Source organism: Mus caroli, unplaced genomic scaffold, assembly GCF_978045245.1.
Source record: "Mus caroli unplaced genomic scaffold, Mus_caroli_1 scaffold_5, whole genome shotgun sequence".
Lineage (NCBI taxonomy): Eukaryota > Metazoa > Chordata > Mammalia > Rodentia > Muridae > Mus > Mus caroli.
In genome coordinates this window covers 154,340,797-154,363,912 of record NW_028227260.1, presented here as the reverse complement: position 1 = coordinate 154,363,912, position 23,116 = coordinate 154,340,797, and the positions used below count along the sequence as shown (strand labels likewise).

Sequence of the window (23,116 nt, the reverse complement as noted above, 5' to 3'; positions counted from 1 at the left end):
CTTTCAACCAAAAATTATCAAAAAAATAAGGAAGGATACTTCATACTCACCAAAGAAAAAATCTATCAAGAAGAACTATCAATTCTGAACATCTATGCTCCAAATGCAAGGGCACCCACATTCAAAAAAGAAACTTTACTAAAGTTCAAAGCACACATTGTACCTCACACAATAGTGGGAGACAATACCCTACTCTCATCAAAGGACAGATCATTAAAAACACAAACTAAACAGAGACACAGTGAAACTAACAGAAGTTTTGGACCAAATGGATCTAACAGATATTTATAGAACATTTCATCCTAAAACAAAAGGATATACCTTTTTCTCAGCACCTCATGGTACCTTCTCCAAAATTGACCATATAATTGGTCACAAAACAGGCCTTAACAAATATAAGAAGATTGAAATAATCCCATGCACCCTATCAGATCACCACAGACTAAGGCTAGTCTTAAATACCAACAAAAACAATGGGAATCACATATGCACATGGAAGCTGAACAACTCTCTACTCAATGATAACTTGGTCAAGGAAGAAATAAAGAAAGAAATTAAAGACTTTAGAATTTAATGAAAATGAAGGTACAACATACCCAAACTTAAAGAACACAATGAAAGCAGTGCTAAGAGGAAAACTCATAGTGCCTCCAAAAAGAAACTGGAGAAAGCATACACTAGCTTAACAACACATCTGAAAGCTCTAGAACAAAAAGAAGCAAATACACCCAAGAGGAATAGACAGCAGGAAATAATAAAACTCAGGGCTGAACTCAACCAAGTAGAAACAAAAAGAACTATACAGAGAATCAACAAAACCAGGAGCTGGTTCTTTGTGAAAATCAACAAGATAGATAAACCTTTAGCCAGACTAACCAGAGGGCACAAATATAGTATCCAAATTAACAAAATCAGAAATGAAACAGGAGATATAACATCAGAAACTGAGGAAATTAAAAAAAATCAGATCAAAAGCCTATACTCAACAAAACTGGAAAATCTGGATGAAACAGACAATTTTCTAGACAGATAATGGTACTAAAGTTAAATCATGATCATATAAACCATCTAAACTGTCCCATAACCCCTAAAGAAATATCATCAGTCATTAAAAGTCTCCCAACCAAAAGAAACCCAAAATCAGATGGGTTTAGTGCAGAATTCTATCAGGCCTTCAAAGAAGACCTAATACCAATACTCTTCAAACTATTCCACAAAATAGAAACAGAAGGAACACTACCCAATTCATTTTATGAAGCCACAGTTACACTATGTATTCTCCCTTGGAGATGGACTGGTTTCTGCCTAATCAGGAACTGTCACAATTGTCTTTCTTAGAGGATTTCATAAGAGATTTTTTTAACTTCTATCATGTTTAATGTTCCAAATAGATTTTTAAAACTGATTGAGTGTAAATTAGCTTCAGAAGATATCATGTATATTTAAGAGGCATTTAGCTATTAAAAATTATTTTGATGACTTAAAAATGTCAGTACTGAATTGTATACTTTAAAATACATTTTATTAGTTTAATAAAAAAGAAATAAAATCATCCTAGACATCCAGCAACACATGACCAAGTAAAAAAACAAATATAAATGCATAACTCTTACATGAAATATTAATTGAGCACAGTAGTTAGTTTTATGTTACTGATGCAAAGGTGGTTAAATATTAGGAAAATGTATTAAAGTAATTCACTAGAATAATAGATTCAAAGAAAAATTATATCATAATAGAAATTTATTACAGAAAATACTTTGTTAAACTTTTATGTATAAGGAGTAATATAATCTATTTCCTACTACATATTATCAAGACAGAATGTAGTTCTTATTCCATTCTGTCTTTAAACAAATCCATCTTTAGTGTGACATTAATATAACTGATTACAAAATTCAAGAGACAGATGGAAATGTGGTAATTATTTTAGACTTACCTCGTAGTATTAGAGGAAAAAAAATGTCTAAACTCTAAATGTCTAAATTAGAGTGTTTCTGTCTCTAATAACTAACTAAAAAGCATCAGAACCTGATAATCAATGGGATCTTAAGATAAGTAAATCCATGTTAAGATATGCTGACATGGCCTAACCTGTATTTCTTTAATCCATATAACTGTGTTATTTCACACACAGAGAGAGGGGTGTGGGAGTGAAAGGACCAAAAGTTCTCCTGTTTTCTTCTAGGCTCAGAGTTAAGACCTAACTTGAGTAGGTCTGAGGATAGGGTTAACTTATATCATTCCATTTTAAAGGTTTGACATTCAATATTGCCTATGAACATTGTTAGAGGTGAAAGAATAAATGGACATAATAAAATGGAATCTAAAGAGAGCTTATTGAAAGTAAATTAAGAACTGAACTTCAAATTTTTGTCATATGTGTTTCCAAAATTAACTGCCCTATGGATATCTTATGTAAAATTGTAGCTAGAGGACAAAGATGAATTAGAACAGCTCCATGGGGAAACATAGGAACACTGATATGTGTTTATTTTTAATTAGACATCATAAGGGTTAATTATATGGGGTCATTAGTAGACTAACTGCTCCAGATTAACTCTCTGATATGTGCAAAAGTGATGAATTGCAATAACAGCTATACTTACCCTGAAACAAAACAGACTGAGCCCTAAACTTTAAGCAGAAAATAAGTAAACTAGTATTGATCCAGGAGGCAAGAGACATGATAGGATGGGAAAAATCAAAGAAATAAAGAAATTTTAGCCTGAAAATATGATTTTAGTGTGGCAGGATCACTGTCTGCAAATATTCAAAAAGGTGTCATAAAAAAAATGAGACTAACTCATTTGTTCAGAAAAGGAGCCAGTTTTTAAGCTCATATAATTGCTAATTTAAGATAAACAAAAGGCATGGTTATAGATACTCAATAATTTTTGACAGTTTAATTTTTATAATTAAAATTTTTTAAAGTTTAATTCACAAAATAACTAGTTCCTCATTCAAGGAAAAAAACTTAAGAAGCTATGGAGTGCTTACTTTAGCAGCACGTATATGAAAATTGGAATGTCACAGAAAATATAAGAATAGCCCTTGAGCAAGGATGGCATTTGTGAAGCATTCCATATTTTTCCTGTTTTTTTTTGGGGGGGGGGGTTCGAGACAGGGTTTCTCTGTTTAGCCCTGGCTGTCCTGGAACTCACTTTGTAGACCAGGCTGGCCTTGAACTCAGAAATCCGCCTGCCTCTGCCTCCCGAGTGCTGGGATTCTATAGGCAGTTAATGGTTGCTGGGGAGTGGAGACACGTTTGCTTCAGTGGTGTTACCACTGGCAAGGAGCCCATGGTTTTGGCCAATATTCACTCAGTCTGGATCTTATAAGAAATAATAGTAGAATAAAATGAGTCACAAAAAACATAAATAAAAACATTAACATAGTAAGAAGAGCAGCTGGAAATGAATGGACCTGGAGGGCATCATCCTGAGTGAGGTAACCCAATCACAAAGGAACTCACACAATATGTACTCACTGATAAGTGAATATTAGCCCAGAAACTTAGAATACCCAAGATATAAGATACAATTTGCTAAACGCATGAAAGTCAAGAAGAACCAAGACCAAAGTGTGGACACTTTGCCCCTTCTTAGAATTGGGAACAAAACACCCATGGAAGGAGTTACAGAGACAAAGTTTGTAGCTGAGACGAAAGGATGGGCCATCTAGAGACTGCCATATCCAGAGTTCTATCCCATGATCAACATCCAAACGCTGACACCATTGCATTCACTAGCAAGATTTTGCTGAAAGGACCCAGATATAGATGTCTCTTGTGAGACTATGCCGGGGCCTAGCAAGCACCGAAGTGGATGCTCACAGTCAGCTATTGGATGGATCACAGGGCCCCCAATGGGGGAGCTAGAGAAAGTACCCAAGGAGCTAAAGGGATCCACAATCCTATAGGTGAAACAACACTATGAACTAGCCAGTACCCCCACCCCCTAGCTCGTGTCTCTAGCTGCATATGAATCAGAAGATGGCCTAGTTGGCCATCAGTGGAAAGAGAGGACCATTGGTTGTGCAAACTTTATATGCCTCAGTACAGGGGAACGACAGGGCCAAGAAGTGGGAGTGGGTGTGTGTGGGGGAGTGGGTGGAGGAGCGTGTGGGGGACTTTTGGGATAGCATTGGAAATGTAAATGAAATAAATACTCCCCCCTCCCAAAAAAAAAGACCAGCTGGAGCAGAAGGGGATCACTGGGAGTGGTAGGAGTACAACAGAGGTTAATGGATAGTGTGTATATGATAAAAATACTCGATATCTGTTTATTAGTACTACTGCTGCTGCTGCTACTACTACTACTACTACTACTACCACACCACCACAATCACCACTACTATTATTATGTGTCTCTATGATGTGTGGTGGAGTGTATGCATGTGCATGCCTTAATGTGCATGTGAAAGTCAAAGGACAATTTCCAAGAGTCAGTTCTTTTCTTCTACTATGGTCTTGGGTATCAAACTCAGGTTATCAGGTTTTCATGGCAGGTGCTCACCAGCTGAGCCATCTCACCAGAGCCCAAACACATTATATACATGTAGGAATATGTCATAATGAAACCCATTATTATATAATTAACATACGTAAGTGAGAACTAAAAGGGTAAAGAAAAAAGGAAGCTATAGAACATTTATTTTGATGCTTAGAATTGTGCTATACTGTTGAGTGGCTGAATAAGAAAACTTCAATATCTAATTTGAGGTTATTTTGAAAAAATACTCTCTCCCTTTTATTAGATCTTCAGACAATAAAAATAATTTTTAAAAATTTGATTTCTCAGATCTCCCATGCTCATGGTTTGGGAGGATCAATATAGTAAAAATGGCTATCTTGCCAAAAGCAATCTACAGATTCAATGCAATTCCCATCAAAATTCCAACTCAATTCTTCAACGAATTAGAAAGGGCAATCGGCAGATTCATCTGGAATAACAAAAAACCTAGGATAGCAAAAACTCTTCTCAAGGATAAAAGAACCTCTGGTGGAATCACCATGCCGGACCTAAAGCTGTACTACAGAACAATTGTGATAAAAACTGCATGGTACTGGTATAGCGACAGACAAGTAGACCAATGGAACACGAATTGAAGACCCAGAGATGAACCCACACACCTATGGTCACTTGATCTTTGACAAGGGAGCTAAAACCATCCAGTGGAAAAAAGACAGCATTTTCAACAAAGGGTGCTGGCACAACTTGCGGTTATCATGTAGAAGACTGAGAATTGATCCATTCCTATCTCCCTGTACTAAGGTCAAATCTAAGTGGATCAAGGAACTCAACATAAAACCAGAGACACTGAAACTTATAGAGGAGAAAGTAGGGAAAAGCCTAGAAGATATGGGTACAGGGGAAAAATTCCTGAATAGAACAGCAATGGCTTGTGCTGTAAGATCGAGAATCGATAAATGGGACCTCATAAAATTGCAAAGCTTCTGCAAGGCAAAAGACACCGTCAATAAGACAAAAAGACCACCAACAGATTGGGAAAGGATCTTTACCTATCCCAAATCGGATAGGGGGCTAATATCCAATATATATAAAGAACTCAAGAAGGTGGGCTCCAGAAAATCGAATAACCCCATTAAAAAATGGGGCTCAGAGCTGAACAAAGAATTCTCACCTGAGGAATACCGAATGGCAGAGAAGCACCTGAAAAAATGTTCAACATCCTTAATCATCAGGGAAATGCAAATCAAAACAACCCTGAGATTCCACCTCACACCAGTCAGAATGGCTAAGATCAAAAGTTCAGGTGACAGCAGATGCTGGTGAGGATGTGGAGAAAGAGGAACACTCCTCCATTTTTGGTGGGATTGCAAGCTTGTACAACCACTCTGGAAATCAGTTTGGCGGTTCCTCAGAAAATTGGACATAGTACTACCGGAGGATCCCGCAATACCTCTCCTGGGCATATATCCAGAAGATGTCCCAACCGGTAAGAAGGACACATGCTCCACTATGTTCATAGCAGCCTTATTTATAATAGCCAGAAGCTGGAAAGAACCCAGATGCCCCTCAACAGAGGAATGGATACAGAAAATGTGGTACATTTACACAATGGAGTACTACTCAGCTATTAAAAAGAATGAATTTATGAAATTCCTAGGCAAATGGATGGACCTGGAGGGCATCATCCTGAGTGAGGTAACCCAATCACAAAACAACTCAAATGATATGTACTCACTGATAAGTGGATATTAGCCCAGAAACTTAGAACACACAAGATATAAGATACAATTTACTAAACGCATGAAAGTCAAGAAGAACCAAGACCAAAGTGTGGACACTTTGCCCCTTCTTAGAATTGGGAACAAAACACCCATGGAAGGAGTTACAGAGACAAAGTTTGTAGCTGAGACAAAAGGATGGACCATCTAGAGACTGCCATACCCAGGGATCCATCCCATAATCAGCTTCCAAACGCTGAGACACCATTGCATACACTAGCAAGATTTTGCTGAAAGGACCCAGATATAGCTGTCTCTTGTGAGACTATCCTGGGGCCTAGCAAACACAGAAGTGGATGCTCACAGTCAGCTATTGGATGGATCACAGGGCCCCCAATGGAGGAGCTAGAGAAGGTACCCAAGGAGCTAAAGGGATCTGCAACCCTATAGGTGGAACAACAATATGAACTAACCAGTACCCCGGAGCTCTTGTCTCTAGCTGCATATGTATCAAAAGATGGCCTAGTGAGCCATCACTGGAAAGAGAGGCCCTTTGGACTTGCAAACTTTATATGCTCCAGTACAGGGGAAAGCCAGGGCCAAAAAGGGGGAGTGGGTGGGTAGGGGTTTGTGGGGGTGGGTATGGGGGACTTTTGGTATAGCATTGGAAATGTAAACAAGGAAAATACCTAATTAATTTTTTTTTTGATTTCTCCTTCTGGTTGAAGATAAATGACATATTCATTAGGCCATTGGGTTTCCTTGTTTCTTTTTCTGATTTCTTTGTCTCACTGACCAGCACTGTCATATACTTCATTGCTCAAGGGAGAAGACTAAATTTTTTTAAATCAGTCTTATTTCCATTGAACCCTCCAACTCATTAATTATCCTTCATTTTGATACAAAACTAATTGTATCATACCATTCACAAATATTTTAACATATATCTGTAAAGGATAAGGATACATTTTAAAACATAACCATAATATCATATCTAAAAATAATCATTTTTCTAAAGCTTTATATTTTTAATGATTTATTTGTTTTTATTTTAGGTGTATGAACGTTTTGACTGCATGTATGCATGTATACCACTTTCATGCCTGGTGCCAGAAGAGGTCAGAAGTGTGTCAAATACCCTAGAACAAGAGTTAGAAACACTTGTGAGCTACTATATCAGTTCTGGGAACTAAACCTGGGTCCTCAGAAAGAGCAGTAAGCACTCTTAACCACTTGGTGAGCCATCTCTCTAGCCTTTAATATTTTAATGGTATGTGTGTGTGTATGTGTGTACACATGTATGTTCATGTGTTTGTTTAAGAAGCCACAAAGGGGTGTTGGAGACCCTTGAAGAAAGAGTTCCAGGAGTTATGAGTCACCTAATGTGGGTGCTAGAAACTTAACCCAGATCCTTTGCAAAAATGTAAGGTGCTATTAAAACCACTGAGCCATCCATATCTTAATTATATCTAAAGATATCACATCTAAAAATAACAGTATTCCCTTAATGGTTTCAAACATCAATTCAATGTTCAAATTCCCTTGTTTCCTATATTTTAACAATCATTTTGAATCAAAATCCAAGCACAGTTTATATTTAAGACTAAATATATTTAAATTGTTTTAATTATATGTTTGCTTTGTTTCAATATATCTGTAGAAGAAACAAAGTGTTCATTCTGTAGACTTTTTTCACACTTTGAGTCTTGACAATTCTTTCTAATTGCCGATTTTGCTTGGCTAAAGCAGTCCTAGATCACCTATCAGAAACTATTTTTCCTGAAAAAAAGATAGTTTCTACATAGAAAATTGTTTCCCATAAAACTTCTATTTTGAAGTTCTACTTTTTTCCACCTTTATTAAATTATAATTAACACGTGAAATTGTGTATATACAAGGTATATGGTATGATGATCTGATATATGTACATACTTTGTAATGTGTACCAAAATCAAATTAATTAACTATACCCATCAGCCTCTGCTGTTACAATTAGAATGTGACTCAGAACACTGAAATTTTGCCATTTTATCATATTTCAAATTAAAAATAATTACTAGCTATTATAACCATGTTACACAATATATTTCCCAAACTTAGTCATTTTTTAACTGAAGGTTTGTACCATAGTCTTACATTAGTGACTGGGTGGAACTGGTTCCTCAAATGAACTTTAAAAATTCAGATTTAAGTATTTACTCTAGTGCTTCAAGCATGTGTTAGTGATTCTCTGATCCTCAGTCATAGAAGTATAAAGAAATGAATTCTTCCAGTAATCAGGAAGCTTAGAAGAGTACTTTGAACCTCAGATGAGATTATATCTCTAGTCAACACCTTGAGTTCAGCTAGCCTGGTGCGACCATGAACAAACACTATCTCATGCCTTGACTCCTCATTCTCAGAAACTATTAAGTTTCTCTTAATCATTTCTGCATAGCAGCAGAACAGGAGGGTGAAGTGGCCCCAGCCCTCAGTGGGACAAAGTTTTATAGGAAATAGTGAGCAAGTGAGAGGGTGTTTAGCCTGGCAATCATCTAATTGGATGACTACTGTAACCCAACAGGTGGGTGCTCTGAAGCAAAACCATAATCAATCACAAAAGGTCTGAAAGTACACTTGAAACAATTATAGTAATCATAATTAGCTGTTGCTAGGAAGTTGCTAGGGAGTAACTCTGAGGTATGGACAAGCCATGGGGACCTTCCTAGTACTTGGGTGCAGCTTGGGTTCAGCTACAGATCAAGTTCTCAGGCTCTTTTTCTTTTAAGTTGAAAGCTGGTCCCAAGATGGAGCAAGTTTGGCCTCTCAGTATATCAATGACATTCTAGAGTGGTGCCCATGTTCAAGGAGTAGTTGGTCAACACAATACAGAATTTATAACTGTCGTGTGTGTGTGTGTGTGTGTGTGTGTGTGTGTGTGTCCTTTTTGGCATTTTTATTTTATTTGTTTTTTGAGACAATATAGGCTTGGCTGTCCTGTTTGTTTTAACTAACTTTGGTTAGTTTTTGTTGTTGTTGTTGTTTGAAATGAGGTGAACATGAAGTTGGGAGATGGAAAAAATTTTAGAGGGGTTGGGAGAGAGAAAAGAATATGATCAAAATATATTGTATGAAAAAATACAAAATAAATAAAGAAAAACCCCATAAACAAAAAAATAAATTGTGATGCTGGAAAATCTGTCTTACTAACAATCTTAGGAGAGGATTAATTATTAATTATTTTACCCTTATGACTAAAGGATTTTTGTAAGCCTAAGTTGCAGGAAAGGTTTAATTTCCCCCATTTTCCTCCTTACTCCAGAGCTCATTCTGTCTCTTACCTATGTGAAGTATAGAAACAAGAAAATGTCCAGAAGGCAACAAGTACTTTCTAAATACCAACACATAAAGTCCTCAATATTTTTATTTTTATTTTTATCACTCTTATGGGATGAAGTCCAACAGGAACTTAATGCCTACATATCTAGTAGAGTTGCAAAATGTTGACTCTTTCCTCTTCCCTAAACTCCCCAACATATTCAATTGTTGCTGCTATTGTTACTGTTGCTGTTGTATCACATAAGACTGGTATATAGTGGCAGTGAATGACCAGGATATGCAGTGAGAATGAGATTCTGTACCAAAGTTTTATATTTCTGTTAGATTTCAGGTAAACACTTGCTTGGGTTCAACAAATAAACTTCAAATATTTTTCTCTACTCTATGCTCTATATCTTCACTACTGACACTATTTTACCTTGTATGTTCTTTGATTCAGCAGTTAGAGCCATTGTAACCATGACAGATTGAACTCTCAGGCTTTACAGCCTCATGTCACAATAATATGTCTCCATCCTCTCACCTGAAGGTGAACAGAAACCAAAGCACATTGGATATTATTTTCAATCCTTGGCCTCATTATAGTTTAAGAATAAGATACATACTTGGAATTTGTTCTGTTTGATCCTGAAGAATCTTCTCATTTCAATGAACACAGCTCTCAACCATACTCATGTCCAAATTGTCTGTTTTTTTTTCACTATTTACAAGGTAATAAGACAGATTTGTGTATGCTGGTAGAAAGCATGAGTCTCCTAGATACATATGATAGGATATCTTTTAGGAGGGAAATACTACTATTTGAGTATTTACCATTCTTGAAATAAATCACTGATATCCCCAGGACAACAAACTATTTTACCCTTCTAGGTTGCTGGCTGCAAAAACAACCCTGGGGAACAAAGAATGTTTGGGTCTTTGCATTCTTGTAATATCCAGGAGGAAATATGCAGAATGCTTCACAAATAGTCTCTTATGCACAATAAATGTGATAGCAATTCTTGGTTATCAACTTAAGTATATCCGGAATTAACTAAAATCCAAGCAGCTGGGTACACTTATGGTGGGTTTTTTTCTTGATTGAATCATTTGAGGTGTGAAGATTTACCCTAAATCCAAGTTTTCTGAGCTGGGAAGATTCACCTAAAATCTGGGCTACATCTAGTGGTGGCATCCTATAAAAAGGATATGGAAAACGGAAGTGCTGACTCTTTGCCTGCTTGGCTTCTCTCTTGCTGAAAGTTCATTCGTTCACTGTTATTACAGCCTACTTCTTTAAGATTCCAGCATATACTTAAGACCAGCTGAGACATCCAGCCTCACGGAATGAACAAATACTAGATTCTTGAATTTGCCATATTGCTGGAATAGTCAGATCATAACTTTTACGTCACTCTAATAAATCCCATTCACTCACATATACATGGATATATATATATAGATACATTATATAGACATAGATATAGATGTAAATTCTATCATTTTTATTTCTCTAGGAGACCACGAGTAATACAATAACCAAAAGTTCTACTTATGAAAATCAAATCACTTGAGTAGCCATATGTATGTAGGAGGAAATGGAATTTATGGCTAAATACCGAGGGAGAGAGAGAGACAGACAGAGACAGAGACAGAGACAGAGACAGAGAGAGAGAACACCTTTCAGAATCAGATAGCTTCATTATTACACCAAACATTCATTCCCTCTGGATTTCTCTCCTGCTCTCCCCCATAATTATTTGCTTCCCCTTTCTAAGTGGGATTGAAGCAGCCTTTCTCGGGTCTTGCTGCTTGTTACACTTTTTATGGTCTGTGGGTTATATCCTAGGTATTCTGTTCTTTTTTGCTAATATCCACTTATCAGTGAGTATATAGCATGCATATGCTTTTGGGTCTGAGTTACCTCACTCAGGATATTTTCAGTTCTGTCCATTTGCCTGTAAAATTCATGATGGCCATTTTTAATAGCTGAATAGTATTCCATTGTGTAAATGAAACACACTTTCTGTATCCATTTTTTGGTTGAGGGACATCTGAATTGTTTCCAGCTTCTAGCTATTATAAATAAGGCTGCTATGAATATAGTGGAGAATGTTTCCTTGTGGTATAGTAGTGCATCTTTTGAGTATAGGCCCAGGAGTGGTATAGCTGGATCTTCAGGTAGAACTATTTCCAATTTTCTGAGGAACCACCAGATTGATTTCCAAAGTATCGGCTTTTGTAGTAAGATCTGATTTTTTTTTAAATTTCCTCAGGTTCTGTTGTTATGTCTCCCTTTTCATTTCTGATTTTGTTAATTTCGATACTGTCTCTCTGCCCTTCAGTTAGTTTGGCTAAGGGTTTATCTATCTTGTTGATTTTCTCAAAGAATCAGCTCTTGGTTTTACTGATTCTTTGTATTGTTCTCTTTGTTTCTAGTTGATTGAACTCAGCCCTGAGTTTGACTATTTCTTGCTATCTACTCCCCTTGGGTGTGTTTGCTTCTTTCTATTCTAGAGCTTTCAGGTATGCTGTTATGATTGTATGGGATCTCTCCAATTTCTTTGCCAGGGCACTTAGTGCTATGAATTTTCCTCTTAGCATTACTTTCGTTGTGTCCCATAAGTTTAAGTGTGTTGTATCTTCATTTTCATTGAATTCTATAAAGTCTTTGACTCCTTCCTTCCTTCCTTCCTTCCTTCCTTCCTTCCTTCCTTCCTTCCTTCCTTCCTTCCTTCCTTCCTTCATTTCTTCCCTGACCAAGTTATCACTGAGTAGAGAGTTGGTCAGTTTCCATGGGTAGTGGGTTTTCTGTTGGTTTTGATGTTATGGAAGACCACCATATGGTGGTGATTTGATAGAATGCATGGGATTATTTCAATCTTCTTGTATCTATTGAGGTCTGTTTTGTGACCAACTATATAGCCAATTTGGAGAAGGTATCATGAGGTTCTAAGAAGAAGGTATATTCTTTTGTTTTAGGATGAAATGTTCTACAGATATCTGTTAAATCCATTTGGTCCATAACTTCTGTTAGTTTCACTGTGTCTCTGTTTAGTTTCTGTTTCCAGGATCTGTCCATTGATGAGAGTGAGGTGTTAAAGTCTCCCACTATTATTGTGTGAGGTGCAATGTGTGCCTTGAGCTTTAATAAAGTTTCTTTTATGAATGTCGGTGCCCTTGCATTTGAAGCCTAGAAGTTCAGAATCGAGACTTCCTCTTGGTGGATTTTTCCTTTGATGAATATGAATTATCCTTCCCCATCCCGTTTGATAACTTTTAGTTGAAAGTCTATTTTATTGGATATTAGAATGGCAATTTCCATTTGTTTCTTGAAACCATTTGCTTGGAAATTTTTTCCAGCCTTTTACTTTGAGGTAGTGTCTGTCTTTGTCACTGAAGTGTGTTTATTTTATGGAGAAAAATGCTGAATCCTGTTCACATATCCAGTCCGTTAGCCTATGTCTTTTTATTGTGGTATTGAGTCCATTCATGATGAGAGATATTAAAGACAGATGATTTCTTATTCCTGTTATTTTTGTTGCTGAAGGTGGTATTATGTGTTGTGATTCTCTTCTTTTGTGTTTGTTGTCAGATGCGTAATTTCTTGTGTTTTCTTGGGTGTAGTTACCCTCCTTGTGTTGGAGTTTTCCTCTGTAGGGCTGTATTAGTAGAAAGATATTGTTTAAATTTGGTTTTGTCATGGAATATCTTGGTTTCTCCATCTATTAAATTAAATACATTAAATGTATTTAAAAATAAAAGTACTTAGTTCTTGGTCATACTTTGCTTTATCTGTATTGTTTATAAATCTTATATTCTTTATCAGTAATAAGATACACATATGCATTAATTCTTGTTCTACCAAATTACTTTGTTCTACCAAATAATCAAGTGCAACATGTTTTAACAGCAACCCACTCACAAAACCTTCAACTCAAAATATGTCTTTCGTACAAGATGTGCAGGCAAGAAGATAGAGCAGAGACTAAGGGAATGGCCAACTAATGAATGGCCAAAACTGAGACCCATCTCATGGGCAAGAACCAATACCTAACACTATTAATAATATTCTGTTATGCTTGCAGATAGGAAGCTAGCATAATTGTCCTCTGAGAGGCTCCACCAAGAGGCTAGTGCAACCAGAGGCAAAGACCCACTGCCAAACATTAGATGGAGCTCGGGAGTCTTATGGAAGAGTTGAGGGGAAGCTTGAGGGACCGGAAGAGGACAGGGCCTCCACAGGAAGACCAACAGAGTCAACTAACCTGGACCCTTGGAGGCTCCCAGAGACTGAATCACCAGCTGAAGAGCAAGCAATGGGCTGGACCTAGGCCCTCTGCATATGTAGCAGAAGTGCAGCTTTGTCTTTCTGCAGGTCCCCTAACAACTGGAGAGGTGCCTGTCCTTGAATCTGATGTCTGCCTGTTGATCTCAGTCCCTTAGCTGACCCGCCTTGTCTGGTTTCAGTGGATGAGGATGTCCTTATTCCTGCTGTGACTTGATGTGCTGGATAGAGGGCAGAGGAATCTGGGAGGGCTCCCCATTCTCAAAGGAGAAGGGGGAATGGGGGAGGATCTTTGTGAGGGGGTACTGGGAGGAGAGGTGGGCTAATAATAGAATGTGAAGTGAATGAAATAAATTAAGAAAAATATAAAGGATAAAAAAATTTCACTATTCTATATTGCTATACCAGAAATTGAAATCCTAAATATTCCCAGAGGCCAAGCTGGTTTAACAAATTTATTAAGTTGTCTGGGTATATAAAAATACGGGATGTAGGAACTATGTTTGAATTATATAGTATGTATCTCAACAAAAATTTTCTATTTCAACTGAAAATGGAACAAAATTAGATATGCATATCTCACTTAGTCATATTGATCTGTATAATGTTTATAAATGGATTCATGTATTCCTACAACGTAGATAATATATGAATTAATTTTTGAATATGTGCTATATAGATCTTACACCAAGCAGATAAGTATTTTCTAATGACTGATATATCTCTGTTTCCTACTGGTACATCAAAACAATATGATCAACAGTGAAATCATTTTTCTTTCACTCAGAACTTTGACCTTTATCTCACTAGTTTATCTCCCAAGCTTGAATTCACATATGAACATCTGTTTCTGTTCTTTTTTAAAACTTTTTTCTTAGATATTTTCTCCATTTGCATTTAAAATACTATCTCCAAAGTCTCCTATACCCTCCCCCCTCCCCTGCTCCCCAACCCACCCATTCCTGCTTCCTGGCCCTGGAATTCCCTTGTGCTGGGGCATATAATCTTTGCAAAACCAAGGGTCTCTCCTCCCAATGATGGCCTACTAGGAAAAACTCTGCTATATATTCAACTAAAGGCACAAGCTTTGGGGAGTACTGGTTAGTTCATATTGTTGTTCTTGATATAGGGTTGCAGACCCCTTTTAGCTCCTTGGGTACTTTCTCTAGCTCCTCCATTGGGGGCCCTGTGTTCCATCCAATAGATGACTGTGAGCATCCACTTCTGTATTTGCCAGGCACTGGCATAGCCTCACAAGGACAGCTATATCAGGGTCCTGTGAGCAAAATCTTGCTGGCATATGCAATAGTGTCTGGGTTTGGTGGCTGATTATGGAATGGATCCCCAAGTGGGGCAGTCTCTAGATGGTCCTTCCTTCCATCTCAGCTCCGAACTGTGTCTCTATAACTCCTTCCATGGGTATTTTGTTCCCCATTCGAAGAAGGAGCGAAGTATCCACACTTTGGTCTTCATTCTTCTTGAATTTCATGTGATTTGCAAATTGTGTCTTGGGTATTCTAAGTTTCTAATATCTGCTTAACAGTGAATGCATGTCATGTGTGTTCTTTTCTTATTGTGTTACCTAACTCAGGATGATACCCTCCAGATCCATCCACTTGCCTAAGAATTTCATGAATTCATTGCTTTTAATTGCTCAGTAGTATTCCATTGTGTAAATATACCACATTTTCTGTATCCATTCCTTTGTTGAGGGACATCTGGGTTCTTTCCAGCTCTGGGCTATTATAATTAAGACTGCTAAGAACATAGTAGAGCATGTGTCCTTATTACAACTTTATACCCCATTTTTAATAGGGTTATTTTATTTTCTGAAGTCCAACTTCTTGAGTACTTTATATATACTGGATATTAGTCCCCTATCAGATTTAGGATTGGTAAAAATCCTTGCCCAATCTGTTGGTGGTCTTTTTGTCTTATTGTCAGTGTCTTTTGCCTTACAGAAGCTTTTCAATTTTATAAGATTACATTTGTCGATTCTCGATTTAACAGCACAAACCATTGCTGTTCTGTTCAGGAATTTTTCCCCTGTACCCATATCGTCGAGGCTTTTCCCCACTTTCTCCTCTATAAGTTTCACTGTCCCTGGTTTTATGTGGAGTTCCTTGTTCCAATTAGACTTGAGCTGTGTACAAGGAGATAAGAATGGATCAATTCGCATTCTTCTATATGATAACCACAAGTTGTGCCAGCACCATTTGTTGAAACTGCTATCTTTTTTTCCACTGGATGGTTTTAGCTCCCTTGTCAAAGATCAAGTGACCATAGATGCATGGATTCATTTCTGGGTCTTCAATTCTATTCCATTGATCTACCTGTCTGTCACTGTACCAGTACCATGCAGTTTTTATCACAATTGCTCTGTAGTATAGCTTGAGGTCAGGCATGGTGATGCCACCAGAGGTTTTTTTTATTGTTGAGAATAGTTTTTGCTATCCTACGTTTTTTGTTATTCCAAATGAATTTGCAAATTGCCCTTTCTAACTCAGTGAAGACTTAAGTTGGAATTTTGATGGGGATTGCAATTAATCTGTAGATTGCTTTCGTCAGGATAGCCATTTTGACTATATTAATCCTGCCAATCCATGAGCATGGGAGATCTTTTGATCTTCTGAGATCTTCTTCGATTTCTTTTTTTCAGAGACTTGAACTTCTTATCATGCAGATTTTTACTTCCTTATTTAGAGTCACACGAAGGTATTTTATATTATTTGTGACAACTGTGAAGGGTGTTGTTTCCCTAATTTCTTTCTCAGCCTATTTATTCTTTGTGTAGAGAAAGGCCATTGATTTGTTTGAGTTAATTTTATATGCAGGTACTGCACTAAAGCTGTTTATCAGGAATTTTTAGGGTCACTTATATGTACTATCATATCATCTGCAAATAGTGATATGCTGACTTCTTCCTTTCCAATTTGTATCCCCTTGATCTACTTTTGTTGTCTAATTGCTCTGGCTAGGACTTCAAGTACTATATTGAATAGGTAGGGAGAAAGTGGCCAGCCTTGTCTAGTCCCTGACTTTAGTGGGATTGCTTCAACGTTCTCTCCATTTAGTTTGATGTTGGCTACTGGTTTGCTGAATATTGTTTTTATTATGTTTAGATATGGGCTTTGAATTCCTGATCTTACCAAGACTTTTATCATGAATGGGTGTTGGATTTTGTCAAATGATTTCTCAACATCTAAGGAGATGATCATGTGGTTTTTGTCTTTGAATTTGTTTATATAGTGGATTATGTTGATGGATTTCCATATATTAAACCATCCCTGCATCCCTGGGATGAAGCCTACCTGATCATGATGGATGATCGCTTTGATGTGTTCTTGGATTCGGTTTGCAAGGATTTTACTGAGTATTTTTGCATCGATATTCATAAGGGAAATTGGTCTGAAGTTCTCTTTCTTTGATGGGTCTTTGTGTGGTTTAGGTATCAGAGTAATTGTGGCTTCAAAGAATGAATTGGGTAGAGTACCTTATGTGTCTATTTTGTGGAACAGTTTGAGGAGAACTGGAATTCAGTCTTCTTTGAAGGTCTGATTAGAACTCTGCAGTAAACCCATCTGGTCCTGGGCTTTTTTTGGTTGGGGGACTATTAATGACTACTTCTATTTCTTTAGGGGATAGGGGCTGTTTAGATCATTAATCTGATCCAGATTTAACTTTGGTACCTGGTATCTGTCCAGAAATTTGTCCATTTCTTCCAGGATTTACAGTTTTGTTGAGTATAGACTTTTGTAGTAGGATCTGATGATTCTTTGGATTTCTTCACTTTGTGTTGTTATGTCTGCCTTTCATTTCTGATTTTGTTAATTAGAATACTGTACCTGTGCCCTCTAGTGAGTCTGAATAAGGATTTACCTATCGTGTTAATTTTCTTTAAAAACCAGCTCCTGGTTTGGTTGAGTCTTTGTATAGTTCTTTTTCTTTCTTCTTGGTTGATGTCACCCCTGAGTTTGATTATTTCCTGCCGTCTACTCCTCTTGGAGGAATTTGCTTCCTTTTGTTCTAGAGCTTTTAAGTGTGCTGTCAAGTTACTAATGTGTGCTCTCTCTAGTTTATTTTTGGCAGCACTCAGAGCTATGGGTTTTCCTTTTAGGACTACGTTCATTGTGTACCATATGTTTGGGTATGTTGTGACTTCGTTGTCTTAAATTCTAAAAAGTCTTTAATTTCTTTCTTATATCTTCCTTGACCAAGTTATCATTGAATATAGTGTTGTTCAGATTCCACGGCAACGTTGGCTTTCTATTATTCATGTTGTTAGAAGATCAGCCTTAGTTCCTAGTGATCTGATAGGATGCATGGGATAATTTCAATATTTTTGTATCTGTTAAGGCCTGTTTTGTGACCAATTATATGATCAATTTTTAAGAAGGTACCATGAGGTGATTAGAAGAAGGTATATCCTTTTGTTTTAGGATAAAATGTTCTGTAGATATCTGTTAAATCCATTTGTTTTATAATTTCTGTTAGTTTCACTGTGTCCCTGTTTAGTTTCTGTTTCCAGGATCTGCCTTTGATGAGAGTGGGGTGTTGAAGACTCCCACTATTATTGTGTGCAGTGCAATGTGTGCTTTGAACTTTACTAAAGTTTCTTTAATGAATGTGGATGCCCTTGTATTAGGAGCCTAGATATTCAGAATTGAGAGTTCATCTTGGAAGATTTTACCTTTGATGAGTATGAAGTGCCCCTGCTTGTCTTTTTTGATAACTTTGGTTTGGAAGTCGAATTTATTCTATATTTGAATGGCTATTCCAGCTTGTTTCTTCAGACAGTTTGTTTGGAAAATTACTTTCCAGCCTTTTATTCTGAGGTAGTGTTTGTTTTTTTCCCTTAGGTGGGTTTCCTGTATGCAGCAAAATGTTGGATCCTGTTTATGTAGCCAGTCTGTTAGTCTATGTCTTTTTATTTTGGGATAGAGTCCATTGATATTAAGAGATATTAAGGAAAAGTCATGGTTACTTCCTGTTTTGTTTTTTATTGTTGTTGTTGTTAGAGTTGGGATTCTGTTCTTGAGGCTAACTTCTTTTAGGTTTCTTGAAGAATTACTTCCTTGCTTTTTCTAGGGCTTCATTTCCCTCCTTGTGTTGGAGTTTTCCCTTTATTATCCATTTTAGGGCTGGATTTGTGGAAATATATTGTGTGGATTTGGTTTTGTCATGAAATACCTTGTTTTCTCCATCTATGGTAAATGAGAGTTTGGCTTGGGCTGGCATTGTGTTCTCTTAGGGTTTGTATAACATCTATCTGTCCAGGATCTTCTCACTTTCATAGTCTCTGGTGAGAAGTCTGGTATAATTTTAATAGGTCTGCCTTTATATGTTTCTTGACCTTTTTTCCCTTACTGTTTTTAATATTCTATCTTTATTTAGTGCATTTGTTGTTCTGATTACTATATGTCAAGAGGAATTTCTTTTCTGGACCAGTCTATTTGGATTTCTGTAGGCTTCTTGTATGTTCATGGGCATCTCTCTCTTTAGGTTAGGGAAGTTTTCTTCTATAATTTTGTTGAAGATATTTACTGGCCCTTTAAGTTGAAAGTCTTCATTCTCATCTAATCCTATTATCCTTAGGTTTTGCCTCCTCATTGTGTCCTGGATTTCCTGGATGTTTTGAGTTAGTATTTTTTTTTTTTTGCATTTTACATTTTCTTTGATTGTTGTATCCATGTTTTCTGTAGAATCTTCTTCACCTGAGATTCTCTCTTCCATCTTTTGTATTCTATTGCTGATACTGCATCTATGGTTCCTGATTTCTTTCCTAGAATTTCTATCTCCAGAGTTGTCTCCCTTTGTAATTTCTTTATTGGTTCTACTTCCATTTTTAGATCCTGGATTGTTTTGTTCAGTTCTTTCACCTGTTTGATAGTGCTCTCCTGTAACTCTTTTTTTTTTTTTTTTTTTTTTTTTTTTTTTTTTTTTTTTTTTTGTTTTTTTTTTTTTTTTTTTTTTTTTTTTTTTTTTTTTTTTTAAATATTTTTATTACATAATTTCCTCAATTACATTTCCAATACTATCCCAAAAGTCCCCCATAGCGCCCCCCACTTCCCTACCCACCCATTCCCATTCTTTTGGCCCTGGCATTCCCCTATATTGGGGCATATAAAGTTTGCAAGTCCAATGGGCCTCTCTTTCCATTGATGGCCGACTAGGCCATCTTTCGATACATATGCAGCTAGAGACAAGAGCTCCAGGGTTCCGGTTAGTACATCATGTTGTTCCAACAATAGGGTTGCAGATCCCTTTAGCTCCTTGGGTACTTTCTCTAGCTTCTCCATTGGGAGCCCTGTGATACATCCAATAGCTGACTGTGAACATCCACTCCTGTGTTTGCTAGGCCCCGGCATCGTCTCACAAGAGACAGCTATATTTGGGTCCTTTCAGCAAGATCTTGCTAGTGTATGCAATGGTGTCAGCGTTTAGAAGCTGATTATGGGACGGATCCCTGGATACAGCAGTCTCTAAATGGACCATCCTTTCATCACAGCTACAAACTTTGTCTCTGTAGCTCCTTCCCTAGGTGTTTTGTTCCCAATTCTAAGAAGGTGCACAGTGTCCACACTTTGGTCTTCATTCTTCTTGAGTTTCATGCGTTTAGCAAATTGTATCTTATATCTTGGGTATCCTAAGTTTTGGGCTAATATCCACTTATCAATGAATACATATTGTGTGAGTTCTTTTGTGATTGTGTTACTTCACTCAAGATGATGCCCTCCAGGTCCATCCATTTGGCTAGGAATTTCATAAATTCATTCTTTTTAATAGCTGAGTAGTACTCCATTGTGTAAATGTACCATAATTTCTGTATCCATTCCTCTGTTGAGGGACATCTGGGTTCTTTCCAGCTTCTGGCTATTATAAATAGGGCTGCTATGAACATAGTGGAGCATGTGTCCTTCTTACCGGTTGGGACATCTTCTGGATATATGCCCAGGAGAGGTATTGCTGGATCCTCCGGTAGTACTATGTCCAATTTTCTGAGGAACCGCCAGACTGATTTCCAGAGTGGTTGTACAAGCTTGCAATCCCACCAACAATGGAGGAGTGTTCCTCTTTCTCCACATCCTCGCCAGCATCTGCTGTCACCTGAATTTTTGATCTTAGCCATTCTGACTGGTGTGAGGTGGAATCTCAGGGTTGTTTTGAGTTGCATTTCCCTGATGATTAAGGATGTTGAACATTTTTTCAGGTGCTTCTCTGCCATTCGGTATTCCTCAGGTGAGAATTCTTTGTTCAGTTCTGAGCCCCATTTTTTAATGGGGTTATTTGACTTTCTGGAGTCCACCTTCTTGAGTTCTTTATATATATTGGATATTAGTCCCTTATCTGATTTAGGATAGGTGAAGATCCTTTCCCAATCTGTTGGTGGTTTTTTTGTCTTATTGATGGTGTCTTTAGCCTTGCAGAAGCTTTGTAGTTTCATGAGGTCCCACTTGTCAATTCTCGATCTTACAGCACAAGCCATTACTGTTCTATTCAGGAATTATTCCCCTGTGCCCATATCTTCAAGGCTTTTCCCCACTTTCTCCTCTATAAGTTTCAGTGTCTCTGGTTTTATGTGAAGTTCCTTGATCCACTTAGACTTGACCTTAGTACAAGGAGATAGGAATGGATCGATTCGCATTCTTCTACATGTTAACAACCAGTTGTGCCAGCACCATTTGTTGAAAATGCTGTCTTTCTTCCACTGGATGTTTTTAGCTCCCTTGTCGAAGATCAAGTGACCATAGGTGTGTGGGTTCATTTCTGGGTCTTCAATTCTATTCCATTGGTCTATTTGTCTGTCACTATACCAGTACCATGCAGTTTTTATCACAATTGCTCTGTAGTAGAGCTTTAGGTCCGGCATGGTGATTCCACCAGAGGTTCTTTTATCCTTGAGAAGAGTTTTTGCTATCCTAGGTTTTTTGTTATTCCAGATGAATTTGCAGATTGCACTTTCTAATTCGTTGAAGAATTGATTTGGAATTTTGATGGGGATTGCATTGAATCTGTAGATTGCTTTTGGCAAGATAGCCATTTTTACAATGTTGATCCTGCCAATCCATGAGCATGGGAGATCTTTCCATCTTCTGAGATCTTCTATAATTTCTTTCTTCAGAGACTTGAAGTTTTTATTATACAGATCTTTCACTTCCTTAGTTAGAGTCACGCCAAGATATTTTATATTATTTGTGACTATTGAGAAGGGTGTTGTTTCCCTAATTTCTTTCTCAGCCTGTTTATTCTTTGTGTAGAGAAAGGCCATTGATTTGTTTGAGTTAATTTTATATCCAGCTACTTCACCGAAGCTGTTTATCAGGCTTAGGAGTTCTCTGGTGGAATTTTTAGGGTCACTTATATATACTATCATATCATCTGCAAAAAGTGATATTTTGACTTCCTCTTTTCCAATTTGTATCCCTTTGATCTCCTTTTGTTGTCGAATTGCTCTGGCTAGGACTTCAAGTACAATGTTGAATAGGTATGGAGAAAGTGGACAGCCTTGTCTAGTCCCTGATTTTAGAGGGATTGCTTCAAGCTTCTCACCATTTACTTTGATGTTGGCTACTGGTTTGCTGTAGATTGCTTTTATCATGTTTAGGTATGGGCCTTGAATTCCTGATCTTTCCAAGACTTTTATCATGAATGGGTGTTGGATCTTGTCAAATGCTTTTTCCGCATCTAAGGAGATGACCATGTGGTTTTTATCTTTGAGTTTGTTTATATACTGGATTACGTTGATGGATTTCCGTATATTGAACCATCCCTGCATCCCTGGGATGAAACCTACTTGGTCAGGATGGATGATTGTTTTGATGTGTTCTTGGATTCGGTTAGCAAGAACTTTATTGAGGATTTTTGCATCAATATTCATAAGGGATATTGGTCTGAAGTTTTCTATCTTTGTTGGGTCTTTTTGTGGTTTAGGTATCAGAGTAATTGTGGCTTCATAGAATGAGTTGGGTAGAGTACCTTCTGTTTCTATTTTGTGGAATAGTTTGTGAAGAACTGGGATTAGATCTTCTTTGAAGGTCTGATAGAACTCTGCACTAAACCCATCTGGTCCTGGGCTTTTTTTAGTTGGGAGACTATTAATGACTGCTTCTATTTCTTTGGGGGATATAGGGCTGTTTAGATCATTAACCTGATCTTGATTCAACTTTGGTACCTGGTATCTGTCTAGGAACTTGTCCATTTCATCCAGGTTCTCCAGTTTTGTTGAGTATAGCCTTTGGTAGAAGGATCTGATGGTGTTTTGGATGTCTTCAGGATCTGTTGTTATGTCTCCTTTTTCATTTCTGATTTTGTTAATTAGGATGCTTTCCCTGTGCCCT

General features: G+C 37.3%; 1 pseudogene; it reads left to right on the top strand.

Moving 5' to 3' along the window:
- The first annotated feature begins 2,992 nt into the window (after nt 1-2,992).
- LOC115030260 (U6 spliceosomal RNA) lies at nt 2,993-3,093 on the top strand (annotated as a pseudogene).
- The last annotated feature ends 20,023 nt before the right edge of the window (nt 3,094-23,116 follow it).